Source organism: Dreissena polymorpha, chromosome 10, assembly GCF_020536995.1.
Source record: "Dreissena polymorpha isolate Duluth1 chromosome 10, UMN_Dpol_1.0, whole genome shotgun sequence".
Taxonomy (NCBI): domain Eukaryota; kingdom Metazoa; phylum Mollusca; class Bivalvia; order Myida; family Dreissenidae; genus Dreissena; species Dreissena polymorpha.
Genome location: NC_068364.1, coordinates 88,561,564 through 88,576,980, shown reverse-complemented (window position 1 = coordinate 88,576,980; position 15,417 = coordinate 88,561,564). Strand labels below are relative to the sequence as shown.

Here is a 15,417-nt window from a genome sequence, read left to right as displayed (position 1 = left end):
GTGAAATGCCTACCTCTATCTCTCGGTAAATGTCATGAGTTGTTTGTATAGCTCTCCCATCCTAGTCATGAAAACATCTATGGACGGGGAAGTGACCACCTGTTCTGGGAGACCATTCCAGAGGCGTATTCCAGTTGGGAAAAAGGAAAACTGGTAGGCGTTGACGGTGGTAAATGGCACTATGTAGCGGTTTGCCTAGCCTCTGAAGTGCACTCCTGCTGGTATAAGTACACTTCTGGCGTTGATGTCCACTAAGTCGTTAACGATCCTGTACATCATGACAACTTTGGCCGTTTGACGTCTGGATTCAAGTGTTGTCCAACCGAGCGTGTTCATCATTGCAGAAATTTCCGCACAACACACAAAAAAGATTTTCAAAACTTTTGGCATCATGTTCTACTGCAACTCCATCTGTTACATGCCACTTCTGTCAACACTTCCGAAATGAACATTTCTCTCCCCACCCACCCGGCAGTTTCCCAAGCACAGTTTCCCGGCCAAAATCCAATAAATAGCATGTTTTTTGGAGATGTACTTAACGTGCAGAACCTAAATATCTACGCACAACCACCACAGTAAACCAAACGCGCAGTATATATTCCAAATTCTAATAAAAACATCATTCAATTCTTTACACCATTTTACACACTGCGAATACGCGAGCGACTGCACTGGCCTTGACATGTTACAACGGTTATTAAGTTTCGCCTTTAAAATGTTTAATATATGCTTCCATTTTGTGTTATAAAGTATTGATGCTTAATTATTTTTTTTTTGCAGAATTAGAGAAGAAAGAGAAAGAAACAGCGTAATTAAATTACATTAAATTTTAAAGATTCATACGCGATTAACAAATGCAGTGGCTCCGGGGCGTAGCGATTAATTTTCAATATTTCTTGAACAACGGGGTGAGTGGTGTCAGTGGTATGATAAAAAGAAAAACAGGTTACTGTCTGATCGTTTTCTATGTGTGTGCCCCTTTATATTGAGAATTGTGTCAGCGCCAGATCGTTTGCACTTAAAGGCTATGTTCTCATATTTTGTAATAAATACCATATTGCATTATATGCACTAGTATAATTTAGATCAATTACGTATTGTTGTTACGTATCCTTATTTGTGTTTTGACCAAAATAGTTTTTATTGTTTTCGAAATTTACCGTTGAACATATAAAATTATTATGTTTTAAACGAGCCGTCGTTCCAGCAGTGGAATCTTGACCTCACTTTAATGCATGGTATTCCATCCCGCAAGGTATCAAGGTCAGTTCGCGGTCAGTGAAATAAACTTTATATAAACGCCAGCGCGTTTACTTGGTGAACTGGAATTTTATTTTGACCAGAACTATCTTAAATGGAGATATTCGGCGATATTTTTATGATATTTCAATAATAGATTCTTCGTGTGTTTTCAGCAATTCTTTTATAAGTGATATTTTTTTCGGCGAAGCTGTCTACCCCAGCTTTTCACCTTAACCTGACCGTTGTAAGCGACCAATCAATTTGAATATAAAATTTCCCGCGGGTAGGCCTAAAACTTTTTGCAGTAGAAAACGTGCAATCTACAAAAAGATTCCACAGCAACATGAATATGTTATTCCATCGACTTTCTATATTTGGGAAGTATAGGGTATGAAAAGGGATACTACAGTTCGTTAAGCAACGATGTTAACTGCGTATTCAGCATGAAACAATTTTATCTGATAAGGTTCGAGAGATAGAGCAGTTTCACACGCAATTCTCGACATCGATACAGAGTTTGTGCCCTTTTATATTTAGAATAATGTCAGCGCAAGAGCGTTTGTGCTTAAAGGCTGTGTTATCATATTTGGTAATAACTACGATATTGCATTATGTGCACTTATAAATTTTAGATCATATAAGTAGTATTGTTCAGTAACCTGATATACGCTTTGACGAAAATATTTTAAATTGTTTTCAAAATTGACCGTTAAACACGTAAATGTTTAAAGTTTGAAAAAAAAAGCCGTCGTTCCAGCAGTGGAATTTTTACCTCACTTTAATGCATTGCATTCCAACCCGCAAGGTATCAAGGTCTTTTTGCGGTCAGTTACAGAAATCGTTGTATAAACGCTATCGCGTAAACTATGTCCACTTGAAGTTTATTTTGATCAGATAGATACTAAATAAAGATATTCGGCGATATTATTATGGTATGTCAATCATAGATTTTTAATGTGCTTTCATCAATTTGATGAAAATGACCAATTTTGATTAATTTAATTAGAAATATCTATTTAGACCAATTTATTAAGCATGAGCACGACGATTCATGATACTATTAATATTGGAATCAAATCAGATTCGAGTGTTGTCGGCTGACCTATATGCTTTCATTTATGTTCATGCTTCTTGTGTTTTTCTATTCTGTAAATATAGATATCTGAGTAATAATATCTAATAAAGCGAAATAAGTCACGAAATATTGCGCAACATCCCGTAATTGGCGTGTGATGCAGCTAAGAACTGCGCAGAACAAAACGGCATTCGCTATTTTTTATCTCATAGGTATCACGTTTGATAGTTTAACAACACCGACCACAATCAACGCCGTATATCTTTTTTAAAGATATTTCTGGTTTCTAATTTAATAAGAATTATTCCACCATATTGGCACATTGATTAAGCACGAGCGTCATGATTCTCGAGGCTTAAAATACTCGAATAAAATAACAAACCACTAAAACAGGTCTATTCGAAGAACGCGCGCATCAATATCTCAAATATGTATGGATGATTAACATGTGGCTGCTTGACTTATATGTTTTCATTTCATTTCCATTCTTAATTTGTAGGTCTGTTCTGTATCTATAAATATTTGATAAATCATATATAAACATTCGAAATAATCAACGATTGTTGATGCAACACCCATTAATTGTTTTGTGTGTGATGCAGCTGAGAACTGCGCAGAAAAGTGCATTCGTTATCATATATCTTATTTATATAACTTTTTCTCTTTCCCAATACCAACCACAATAAGCGCCGTATATCTGTTGTTGTTTTTTTAAGATATGTCTTGAGTTATTTAACTCATAAATATATTATCCTGTCAATTTCCCAATAAATTCTTGTATAAGTGTATTGGTCCTCACTATTTGGTTGATGGGGCGCAATTTAGTGGCATCATTTCTGGCCTCAACAAAATCTCGACTAGTCGTCAAAATATCTGGTAAGTCAATGAAATAAAATGACATCGAAAGAAAGTCGATAACCTCGATATAGTTGCAGTTTCATAGTACGTAATGTCAATATAATATATATTTTGTAGTAGGCTTATTCAGCACCATGCTTCCTCGGCATAGGCATACAACATGTGATGATTCGGTTCCCAAAATCAACGTAACTTATTCGTCCCTATATTAAATAATACACATTCTTTAAACTTAATTAAACACCATTACCGTTTTTTGTGATGATATTGTATTTGCTTTTAAACAATATGTTTTGCTCCCAAATGAAATTGCAATAAAAAATTTGTCTCTGACCTAAGCTCTCTTTTCAATAACTTTCCTTCCGCTCATTTACTTTGATAGAAATTGTGTCCCCTGAATACTTTTCGAACTAGTCGGAAAAATGAAAATAATTTATTAATTCTTACAGTTGTATTGATACAGACTTTGTCCAAGCTAAAAGGTAATGGTTATTCATATTCAATACATATTATAACACGTGTCCGACATTAACGTTTCGGTTTCAACGCAAACGATATCATGATTACGTTATAAAATTTTAAACGGTTGTTTTACTTCAAAATCAAATTCCAGTTTATGGCAGTTTCGATATTAAAACAATTGGATATCATGCTCAAAATACAGAAATTGAATGCATAGGATATGTTTCACCTTATCGAGGAACATAATGCAAATCCAACATGAAATCAAACTAATACTTGAAAAATTAATTCCTGTAAAATGTCCTGTGCTAGAAGGAACTTTACCGGTCTGCAGTTGTTTACCATTAGTGCAAATGCCCCCAAACACTTGTAGCTTATGTTAATCAAGTTCATCGAAGAAGCGGGTGGCGCTACAGGGTTTTTTTTCCACTTTTTGGGAAGATAGCCCATGGCTTTGGAATTGGGAATTTTATCGGCATTTTCATGAAATTGGGAAAATAAATTCATTAGCCTTTTTTTCCACACGAAAAGTCCACTGATTAGGGAAATACTAAATTTGATTTAACTCTTTATAATCATTCAAATTAAAAGAAAAAATCATATAATACTTTGTTAGATGTAATTGAATTAAAATTGAGATAAAATACACATAAGACTTCTTTCTAAAAAAAAAAAAAAAAAAAAAAAAAAAAAAAATTTTTTTTTTTTTTTTTCCAATTGGGAATTTTTTGCCACATTTTGGGAAAAAAGTATACTTTTTGGGATTGGGAACATAGCCGAATTTCGGCTATAAAATCGGGCCAAAAAAAACCCTGCGCTAGTCCCGTTACACACGACATGCATGCCAGAATTTTTCAGGTCCAAAACGGGACTTTCCATAAAAAATTGTCGGGAAATTCGACCAAAAAGCGGGACACCTAAAACGATCAATCATTCCACCTTTTCTTTAGTCAGTATATTACTTACAAAAACTCTAAATTTCTGCCCAATATTGACCATAAATGTGTGTTCAGAATTTCGTGAACACAGACGTTCTTTATTTTCCGGAAGTAAACACACTCCATAAACTAAAATGTGGGGTATCCCCATATGCCTCGATTTGACATATGTAAATCGTGTGACACGATGTGAGCGCATCGAGCGCTGTTCTTATTTAACCAATCGTAAATAAACTCTCAAATTAGATTGATGCAAATATGTACAAACTTTTTTCTGAAAATCAGTCGAAAACGTTAATTTGTGAGAAACATCAATGTGTATTGGTCAGCATTCAATTTGTTTGATGTACAAAATCGGTGTTTTGACAGATTTTATAACCTTAGGTTGTATAATACACAGGATAATAGACTTGATTGGGCCATGAAATACAACCGCAGGTGGCGTTTATTTCTGTACGATACATCTTTCGATAGCAATTAGCGACCCCTATCATAAAAACACCATGGTGTGAATGCTGATTAAATCAATAAGTTGCCGATAAATCGCTAATAAGGTGTCAAAAACAACACTGGTGCGCTTGAGTAGTAAAAGTGGGTTGTTAATTGGGGGAAATAAAGGGATTAGCGATGGTAAGTTTTAGCCAGAAAGAGCTTGAAAAGCGAATTTTATATGGAACTTATAGACCTTACATTGTTTTTAACGAATGTCGGGACAAATTGTCTCATATCGGGATGCCGGGACAATGAGCCCAAAAGCAGGACTGTACCGTCGAGATCGGGACGTCTGGCATGTATGACACGAAATAGGGTGCTGGAGGTTTCGGTAAATAACAAATTCGGTAAATTGGTTTTATATAGTAAATGCCATGGAGGTTTCGGTAAATTGTTGTTGTTTTTTATAGAGGTGGTATACCTACAATGAGGTGTTAATGACACCTATTATTGGCTTACAATAACATCAGAGGCATATATTTGCAAACTATGGATTAATTTGGAGTCAGGTTTTATTTTCCACTTTTTGGGAAGATAGCCCATGGCTTTGGAATTGGGAATTTTATTGGCATTTTCATGAAATTGGGAAAATAATTTCTTAGCCTTTTTTTCCACATGAAAAGTCCACTGATTAGGGAAATACTAAATTTGATATAACTCTTTATAATCAATTAAAAGAACAAAATCATATAATACTTTGTTATATGTAATTGAATTGATATTGAGATAAAATATGCATAAGACTTCATTCTAAAAATAAAAAAAAAAATTTTTTTTTTTTTTTTTTTTTGGAAATTGGGAATTTTTTGCCACATTTTGGGAAAAAAGTATACTTTTTGGGATTGGGAACATAGCCGAATTTCGGCTATAAAATCCGGCCAAAAAAAACCCTGGGAGTTGAGTAATTAATGCTATGCCTACGGTAAAGAATTAAGGGACATGAATGTGCTACCTCTGAACTTTTTAAAACTAATTCTTTTAGGAAATTGTAGGTACCAAACTAGCAATAATTCAACTTTCAGCTTAGGCTGAGAGTTGCAATGCGCTCTCTCTTGTCCATGGGTACAAAATGTTATCAATAATTCTAGGGTTAATGAACACGGAAACTGCAAGAGCTTATTAAAATTTACCTATCTAAACCACAAACTCATCCAAATGGTACCATTAAAGCAAGAAATATTTGATTTGTATTGACTAAGGTTTTGTTTTATACGCTGTATCAGCCATATTGGAAAATTGACCCAATATAGGTCAGGTCGCATTACACCAATATTTTGTTTGTCGCGTTTTGTGTTGGAGCAAAAAAGTCGATAACGATGTGGTATTCGATACAGAATACACTGTTTCAAATTTAAACATAACAATGTCAGCGAGAAAAGTGTGTTGAAACATCGTCGTGTTTTTATCGGATGCATGCAAAGGATAACATCCGTAGGTTTCCATTCAGGTAAATTTAACATGGTTATGAAGTTTATTCATTATTTTCCTAAATTTGTCTGGAACGACGTCTGTAAACATGTTTAGTGAAGCGCACGGATTCCGTGCGCTGAACTGCACCCATCTGTGTATGAAGGAGTGCATATGGACTCCCAGAGCCGCCATAGCAAAAATTATCAAAGGTTCTGGGAGTCCGTTTATATGGACTAGGTACCAAACCAAAAATTGTAGATTGAATTAAAAATGTAACTATATTGAAAGTAAATTTTCGATTTTCTGGATTCTGCGATAACTTTGAAAGTTCTAATTATTTTTTCATGAAACTTGGAACATGGATAGATGGCAATATGGACATTATGTACTTCATTTCATTTCTTACGTCAAAAATTTTGGTTGCTATGGCAACAAATAGACTAGAAATACTGCTGAAAATGGTGGTTTTTCTGGATCCTGCGATAACTTTTAAAGTTCTTAATATTTTTTCATGAAACTTGAAACATGGATAGATGGCAATATGGACATTATGCACGTCATTTCATTTCGTTCCGACGTAAAAAATTCTGGTTGCTATGGCAACAAATAGACTAGACATACTGCTGAAAATGGTGGTTTTCTGGATCCTGCAATAACTTTTAAAGTTCTTAATATTTTTTCATGAAACTTCAAACATGGATAGATGGCAATATGGACATTATGCACGTCATTTCATTTTGTTCCTAAATAAAAAAAATTGGTTGCTATGGCAACAAATATATAAAAAAAAAATCTGGAATTTCTGACAATGGTGGAGCCGGTAGGGGACTTGCATATATATTGCTTGACAATAGTCTTTTTTAAATTACATAATAGTAATAATAAATAATGATTTAAGACGGAATCAATGTAAGATCTTCAATTAAGTTTAATGCTATTAAAAAAGGTTCTTGTAAAATATTGTAGACATGATTTGTTAAAAAAAACATCACAAACAAAACCATAAACAAATATGAAATAATTTGTTTGATATTGATTTCAGTTTAAATATATTAAGCACAATAGTATTTTAGACCATCAAAAAGCACTCACTCGACAATTTCTTAATATATACATGAGGTAGTTTGCCAACATAATGAATATGTTGCCCAGCTCTTGCCACATGGAGGCCACCTCTTGTAAGAGCCAAATGTTGAATTTCATATTAAATATTACAACAACCTTCAGCTACACCTACACAAATTGTGGATTGCTTCAAATTAAAGGTCAAATTCCGAGTGCGCTTTATACATGTATATAACAATGTTTTATTGGTTATCTCACTTATCTGGATGGGAAAAACACACGAAAAAAACAATATATAACATATAATACGTGTACGTAATTTTTGAAAAGAAATATAATGATACGCATTTAAACGCATGTGTGAATGTCAGAGTTTATTAACAGGTCTTTACAACTGCCTTATGTGCTGAGCTGCTTGTAGGAAAAAGAAGCGAACATTTTATTCATATATTTGATAAAATTATTATTATTTTTATCTGATACACCTGAGTTATTATGGTTTTTCCAATTAATTGTATAGAACATATATTAAAAACAAAAAAAATCAGGACCTAAAGATAAACTTGTAATATATAAATTACCTCCCTTGATAAGAATATTAATAGGTTGCAAGCCTGGTTAATTAATATTAACACTTTGCAAACATCTCTAAATTGATAACATCATCTCCGTACATTTTAAACAGATAATTTAATTAGTGCCAAACAACTCAAGTAGTGTACACGCTTATCGACTCAAGATTTGATAATCCCTATTTATACCAATTTACCGAAACCTCCATGGCATTTACTATATAAATCCAATTTACATGTACCAAACTTGTTATTTACCGAAACCTCCATAACTCACAAAATATATAAGATAAAAGGGATTTTTCTTACTTAATTGTCAAAAAGATCGAGACTGGTGTCTGCATCTTGATTATTTGTGCTTGACACTGGCTAGAGCAGCTGCCAACTTCGACAGGCGTGCACAACTCTTATTAAGTGTACAGACATGTGAAACTTGTCAGGAGCTTGCAGGTACAGTACAGGCACCGTTTACTTAAACAAACGCCTCTCGCTGCGGTGTTCATCTCACTGTGTTCGCTTACCAATATGAACCCCGCAATGGGTGTTCAGATCAAATTTCGTGGGGCCCGTTTGCCATAAGGCAAACACAGCGAATCACCGCGCACCCATAATATGTACCACGTTGTTCATGGTGTTCGCTTAAAATAAAATAATTGAACATAAACGTATTGTATTGATCCCTTTCATTTAAAAGTGATAATGAATTATGTATTTCATACTCATGCCCATGGCAGTGTTTTCTGTCTTTTTTAACACCGCGTGTAAAAGAAAACCGTGTTCGCATCTAGCTGTTGGATACCGCACATGGAGGAGTGTTAATTGCGTGTTTGATTATTCAATTAACAGTTTTTAGCCATGGAGAACTCATAACTGATTGAAGTAATCGTATTATCCCGAGTCCCTGGATTCCGAGATACATACGTGTCAACTGTCTCAATCACATACATGAAGCTTCTCCCATCTTTATCAATTACTCGATAATCCCATAAATGCCCGATTTCCATTTTTAAAAGCAATTTATGGGTGGGTAATATAGACGATAAGAGTCATAAACACAAACGTTTGCATTTGTCGAAAGTATCAAATGAATTTCGGCATATGATTCTATTTAAAGATTTGATGAAACAGGTGCCCAATCAGGACAGTTGTATTGCAACATGCGTAAATCACCTGACACGGCTGCATGCGTCGTGTACAGCTATTTTCCGTTACAACTTCTACATGAAATAAATGAATTTCTTTTTCCTGATAAGGACAGCATTTTTTTATTATCTGTTTTACGGGAGCGAACGACCCTATTTTTCAACAAATACAAATAAAAATAAAAGTCACTTTCGTTTTTTATTTACATTTCACCCGCCGACCTAGCATTTTATAAAAAACTAGAAAAAAAATTGCGCAGATTGCCCAAAGTGTTGTTCAAAATTTGTTTATAATACGGGTTGTTTCGTTGTGCCAATTCTACTTGTAAAGCGTCAGCGATTTTCATTGGCTATTGCAGCCAATACCACACGCTATTAGCCAATCGGTGAGTATTTAACAAATAATTTTCATATTGCATTTCCGAAATGGCGGACATTAACATCAACGAGACAAATGTAGCATATTTTAAAATCAAATTAATTAAAAACGGAGCAAAAACATTTAATTTCAATTAGAAAAGATAATCTTAAGAACACCATTGTTGACATCATGCCCATATTATGTGATACGAAATTCAAAATAATAATGAGTTTTGGCAGATGATGCAGAGGTGTCACCATCGATAACTTTCTGTGTGTTAAAAAGTTTTGGGTAGGTTTAATAAATATGCGTATTTATTAAAATGCATATCCTGTAATATTTTTATAGATAAAAATCAACATCCCGAAAATGTCCAAGAAGTACTACTTTACGTTTCTTTATAATGAACATGAGGACTGAACCACAGGTACTTGCAACAATAATCCCATTCGCCACCCGCCCATACATTCTTTATTTAGAAAAAAAGTATTCAACACAGCTTCTGAAGAAAATAACATTGGGTCCCGATGTTCGTATGTCCGTCAAAGTCACAAGAAAGTTTTATTTATTTTTCTTGACATTATTTTTCAAAAATGAGTTATTATTTAGCCGAAGTTATGATGTTCTATCAACTGTAAATAATGTTTTCATACTGCAAGATTTGTACTGCAAGGAATGCAAATAAATATATCAAACCTCAGGCTCTGTTGATAAATGTGCTCAGGGCCCTCGTTTTGCCGTTTTTTGGGCCGAAATTCGGCCCCATTTCCACCTTAAAATAGTATACTTTTTTCTCCTATTTCACCTCAAATTGACCCCTCCAAAACAAAAAAAAAACTTTTTTTTTTTTACTTTCATACCTATGTTGTCAGCAGGTATCTTGCTATAAACCTTTGATTAAATGTTTATTTATGTAAATTACATTAAAATAGAGCAATATTAAGTGTTGAATGATTGGTGAAAAGATCTTGTAAAATTCCCCTTTTCGCCAAAAACGACGTGAAATTCCCCCCTCTAAGGGCCCCGGCCCCAATCCCCCAAAGTGTAGCAAGGGCCGTGGTGCTCAATGGGCTCTATGTATTTGTTCCAAGGGTTATTATTATCTTCACATTTATATAATGTAGCTCTCTCTGTTTATTATATATCCAAAACATGTTATTGCTGTTTCTCCTTAAAATAATACAAACAACACATTCCAGAGAAATTTTCATTTGAACTTAAACTGTGAATAAGAGAGAAACAAAATAGTATGTGCAAAAGTTTACACCATTTTATTTTGACAATACTGTGAGTCTTTTACGAAATTTTTAAAATAAAATACTATTTTAAAATATACAATTACATAGTTCAAAAGTTGTGTTCTGTATATAATTAATCTTGTGAGTAAGTTATATACAGTCAGCAGAGTAATTCTACTAGAAGAATTTAAATCCTTGCTACATGTGCTTTTTAATTCTTTATACTGCATTCACTTAAGAAAATGTTCAATGAAATAAATCTAGGTTTCTAGGTACATGTATATTGTGTCTTTAACCTCAATATTTTGTTGGGGCTAATGTGAAGCCAATGGACATGATACAAAACGTACAAGATTACCGCCATACAATGTCACATACAAAATAATTATCACCTAACCCATGCGTTTTGAGAGAATAATATTGTTTAACTCTTTATTATATAAGTAAATATTACGCATGTGAAACAAGGACGGGTTATTTTTAACTCCAAATGTATGATTTGATCACACCTAGAAGAAGAAAACACTAACATGTTACACACCAAATATTGAACCCCTGACTCTTGCGTTGTCTGTGTTGTTAGGGATTATCAAAGACATTAATCTATATAAATCAGTTGACCTCTGAAGCGCAAACAGTTTTGACCACGGAGACATGCTTTGAGGAAACTTAGCAAAGAACCACTATATGGTTGGCATGCAACGCAACAAACCAAAGGGCCTTGCAGTTTCAGAGAATGATTATATTATTTATATTTATAAGCAAAACAGTAACCCCTAGGGAGGGCAAATTTTCTGCATGATTTGAACAAACTTCAAAGACAACCTCATAACGATGTTACACACCAAATATTGTAGTCATGCCTCTTGTGTTCACTTAACATATATAAACACTATAACTCTCTTTGAATATAAAATGAAATGCAGCACATATTTTTATAAGTCTATAACTCACGGTTTCTTAAATAAAATATTGACAATTTATGTACTAGAACTTTCACTACACAAAGTTTGGATCAAGATCAATTCAAGCGCAGTCTGATCAGGATCCAAAGTGTTTGCTTAACATCTTTAGAAGTACTGACTGAATGACAATTATGTTGAACAGTTTGGATCCTGATCAGACTGCTCTTTTGGAGCCAAAATGGTCGCAATCGCCCTAATGTCCAATTTCCTGTTATGTGGCTCATTTTTTCTCATGATTGATACAAATTATCATGATATTAAGCAAGTCTGTTGTATATTAAATAGTATTTTTTAGTGTGCATATTCCTTCCATGGATGAAAGTTACAAAGTTGGTTGTTATTTAAAGTTATTAAACAATTTAAAAAGTTTTCAATTCTTTTTTATTTGAGTCAAATGCATGCTATATTTGTTATAAACATACATGTACATATGATTAACACTCAACAAAAGTTTAACGATCACTATAATACACTACACACCTGGCGTGGTTAATGGTCTCTATTGAAGCAATATAGTATAATACATGCGAACGGTGCTTTTACATATAAATATATATAAAAATATGTTTACTATTATTATAAAAAGCTTCTACAATAGTGTAATAAGATATATAAAACACTTAAAGGTTAATGCAAGTTTATATAAGGTTAAATTGGCTTAATTTTAAATTTTCAAAAATAAAACAAATAATCAGTTTAGACAGTTTTATTTTTATTTTTTTGGTAGACTGCTCACTTTTCATGATTTTATTTTTATTTATCCCCCCCCCCCCGACTCAAATTTTTTGAAAAATTTCCCGTAAAACACATAAAATAAAAATGCTGGCCTAAAAAGCGCGCTAAAATTGGCTTGTTGTTTTTATTGGTAAATAACAATTTCGTAGCAGATACAACATTGAGATCATTTAATTTCCATTAAAAGTTCTGTTGTGTATTTTAACTAAAGTACCGGGGTATCTCGCAAAATATTTGGCATTGACATTTCCTCTTAATAAAATATAATTTAAACACGCTGTATTGTTACCGTTACGCTGTTTCAGTTACTTCATTATTGAAACAAGTGTTGTAACATACTGATGCAATACGTAAATTCAGACAGTACTTAAAGTCGGACACAAGTAAATAAATGATTTCAGGTCGGGCTACAAAGACCTAGTGAAGAGGCCAGTAGGACCTGTAAATAAACTCTGATATACACATGTACAATAAATGATTTATAACTCACTTAATTTCTTTGAAACTCGATATTTGTTGTTAAAAAGGGCAATTGCATTGATGATCACCGTAAGAGTTAATAGTATTGATCATCTAAATGCTTATTTATGTTTCCGAGTTTACGTACTGTCGGAATTTAAGTACGCATACATGTTCACATACATGTAATATTTCCATGTAGTATTTGATTTTCTTTTGTACATTTACATTTAAAACGCGTGAATGACTCTTGCAGACAGGTGTTTACGGTGGCTGCGCAGCATCGCGGTGATCACGGGTGTTCCCGTTAATGATATTGTGCAATCCCGGCGATTTCGCGTGTTCGCCGAACACTGCTGTCAGTAGCCTGTCCGTCCCCTGCGAAATGTCACCCATCGGGTAAAAGTGAACACCGTGGACAGGCGTTTTTGTTTAAGTACACGGTGCATGTACTGTACATTCTCTTTCCAAATTGAGATTCGTCTTTTTCTACGACACACCCTGGACCACCTATTTATTCGCTATCTTTTTCTAGTACGCAAAGACAAACTTCTCAGGCGAAATTCTTCCAATCAACACGGCTGTGCTTTGATATACTCAGCCTACGTGCTATAAAGTCACTTGGCAACTGGTAAACCCCGCTTTATGGCCTGAGCCAGGGTAAGGTGAGTTCTGCTAAACCATCTTCCCTCTCTGTTCAAAGTCTATTTATTGCAGGCCCTCAGCTAATGTAACATTGTCAAACACACTGGTCTTAACAGTGTTTTTTTTACCATTTTGGTAATAGGGCAGGATCCCTATGGATTGGGAAAATTTACGGTGTTTTACTAATATCAGTAAATTAGTGTTGTTGTTGTTTTGCTAAAAAATGCTTCAAAATTGAGAATACAAGTGTTTTCAATATTATATTTACTAAGGTTGAACTTATATGGATAAGAGTTAAATGACATATTGAGATCTTTTATCCATTGGCAGTGTTCTGCCGTGAATCTTTACTGTTTGGGACAGGGACCCTTTAGGGTTAAAAAAGAAGGGACAAAAGGGAAAAATCTGGGAAAACAGAAATATATTTGTTTCAGAATTAAATTTTCAGAAACTTATTACCTTTTACTTGCACTCTTAAACTTGCTTGATTTCTTCTTACAGCCAGTCCACAGGATCATGTAACATTCTAATTCAAACTTGAACATTTTTTTAAACTGTCAAACAATTTTGTCAACATACATGTATTTACAAAACTTTGAACAGTTACAGGCATTTAATGTCTACATCTGCTTGGAATTAGAGGCAAAGAATCGCCTTTGCTTTACACTTATCCAGTGATCTAAAGCCCTTTCAAAGTCAAATTTCTCTAGTGAACCTCCTTCCACAGTTATCAAGAAAATTGTTGAAGCGAATTGGAATTGGAATTTACGTTTAGGGGCAGACTTTTTTCAGCATTGCTAAACAATGTTGGGACTTGGGGAAAACTCTGTTGGGGTGTTATTATTATAGTTATATTTTCTAATTTAACTAATGCCGGAGGAAAAAAACTCAAATGGATTTTGTTTTCTTCGGCCTGTCACTTTCTGCCATTTTGATAGGTGTGGAAAGTTCCTTGATTGAGTTGATATCTGATTGGTTGTTATAATCTCAACTTACCAATGAAATAAAGTGTGATTAAAGTAAATTAACCATTGGCTGTGAAATGACTTCACATCCAATGAAATAATTTTTTCTAGTTACGCATTCACTCGATTACTTTACTGACTTACAAATTGAATCAATTAGATTTTATTCCTATTAACTGATTCCCGTGCGTCCGCGGACCCATATACAGTAAAACTGCGATAACTCGAGGAAGCACGGGACCGACATCGATGCTCGAGTAATCGCAGGTTTCGAGTAGTCCACAGTATTATTTGTTTTTACTGTCTCGGTTGATAATGCTAAATTCTGACCGCAAACGCTTTATTTACATGTAAGACGGTGCTAGAGAAAGAAAAGGCTTTGTAAAAATCGCTGAAGGTTACAGTATAATAAACAAAACAATTAAGATGATCGTAATTTCATTTAATTATTTCAACATACACACAAAACATATCAGGGGTGTGATTTTTCCGCGGATCGGGTTGTCCCGGATGTCACTTCTGAGATTTGCGTAAATTCGTTTTAATAAATGTGGGGGAGAGGGACTACCACCGATTCCGCGGATGTATTTCATAAGCGGCCCGAAATATCCGCGGCCCGCGAAATCTCTCCGCATTTTACACCAGGGGTCTCGCGAGTGGGCGAAATGGGCGATTTCTTCGCCAAATTAATCTTCATTTCGCACATTAATTTCATGAAGGCGAAGTGACTTCTCCTCCTTTTAATGATTTACTTTGTGCCACACATTGACCAATTAAAATCAATTTGATGTGG

The 15,417-nt window shown here is 34.2% G+C and overlaps 1 protein-coding gene across 1 annotated transcript in view; it reads left to right on the top strand.

Annotated features, from left to right (window-relative positions):
• The first annotated feature begins 3,564 nt into the window (after positions 1–3,564).
• Positions 3,565–15,417, top strand: part of LOC127847973 (uncharacterized) — a 29,520-nt gene continuing 17,667 nt past the window's right edge. Inside the window, exon 1 of the mRNA XM_052380226.1 lies at positions 3,565–3,657. The gene's annotated coding sequence lies outside the window, so the exon portion shown is untranslated. The remainder of the gene's footprint in view (positions 3,658–15,417) is intronic.